Genomic DNA, 1,264 nt, shown 5'->3' with positions numbered 1-1,264 from the left:
ATCTATGTGCTCGTGCACGTTGACGACATGCTGGTGGCGGCACACAACCTGCAATTGGTCGCGGCCGCCAAGGCGGCCATAGCTGGTTGCTTCGCAGTACGAGACCTTGGAGAGGCGCGCTACTACCTCGGCATGGACATCATCCAGGACCGCCGCAAACGCAGCATCATGCTTACGCAGCACAGTGCTGGGCATCACTTAGATCGCCAGAGGAGGAGTGCTGAGGGCTTTGAGGATCGGCCTCAGTTAATTCCTTTTTTCCAAACGCCAAAATGGCCTGTTTATTACTTTTAAGGAATATATTACTTTAAAAAAAGACACTGAGCTGAGTACCGGCCATAGAGGGCTGTCCTTGCTGCTGTGAATTAATGCGAAAAACGATAGTCTTCAAACCGGTAACCAGCCCCGGTTACTGCCCAGTAACGATCAACCTGGTAACCCAATCGTAACCACCCCCATTAACGACCCCCGGTAACCATCCACCTGGTAACCGGTCTCCGCGTACCCCATTAACGGCCACAATTGCCCGATAACCGGGCAAGTCTATGTGGTAGGGAAGTAAGAGGCGTTTATTTCGGTTATTAGGCAGCTGTGATGCACGGACAAGCGACCAATCGAAGGGCACGGTATGTAAGAGAACATATACAATGGTTCTTACTACCAGAGACTGCTGTAAATTAGTTCGCGGTTCGCGATCAGTTATTGGAACAATGCGTTTGTACGCTACGAAAGTTACGTATGATATAATTTGAACACCCCAGTCATTTTATTACTCACCAGGTATTATCATGAGCAGTAGTAGCAACCCAATAAGAAGGACAGCAGCGCCCAGCGCTGCAAATGATGTGGGATGTTTTCTCCGTTCATGATCGAGCAACCGAGTATGTTGCACCGGCTTATGACGTTGCGTACTCGCTGACAGAGCTCCTTGAGCTGTTTGTCAAAAATTTCAAGAGCATACATAAATTATTTTACATTAATGAATGCCATCAACTATAGAGGGTATCGCATGCAGGTAAGCATGGTGGACGAGGAGCACAGATGAGAACGTATGCGCAGTAGAACCCGATCTCACCGGCAGCAAGGATGATGAGCGCTCGTAAACTGCTGCAAACGAAGTCGTGAAATGAGACATGGCTAATAAAGATGAACTGCTGATCGGACAGCACGCAAGCGTCAATTTCGGCAATTCAGTATTCTGATAGAGACTTTGTTCACTTGCAAAGCCGGTAGAAGGCATAGTAAAATATTCGGCGTCTTCGTA

General features: G+C 48.2%; 1 protein-coding gene across 1 annotated transcript in view; it reads left to right on the top strand.

Moving 5' to 3' along the window:
• Window positions 1-979: 979 nt before the first annotated feature.
• Window positions 980-1,264, top strand: part of VOLCADRAFT_106540 (uncharacterized protein) — a gene marked incomplete at its 3' end in the record, with an annotated part of 9,531 nt that continues 9,246 nt past the window's right edge. The window contains exon 1 of the mRNA XM_002954768.1: window positions 980-1,015. The remainder of the gene's footprint in view (window positions 1,016-1,264) is intronic.

Source organism: Volvox carteri (genome assembly GCF_000143455.1).
Source record: "Volvox carteri f. nagariensis unplaced genomic scaffold VOLCAscaffold_45, whole genome shotgun sequence".
NCBI classification, from domain to species: Eukaryota; Viridiplantae; Chlorophyta; class Chlorophyceae; order Chlamydomonadales; family Volvocaceae; genus Volvox; species Volvox carteri.
Note: the sequence above shows the minus strand (reverse complement) of the source record. Positions and strands in the feature narration are given on the sequence as shown.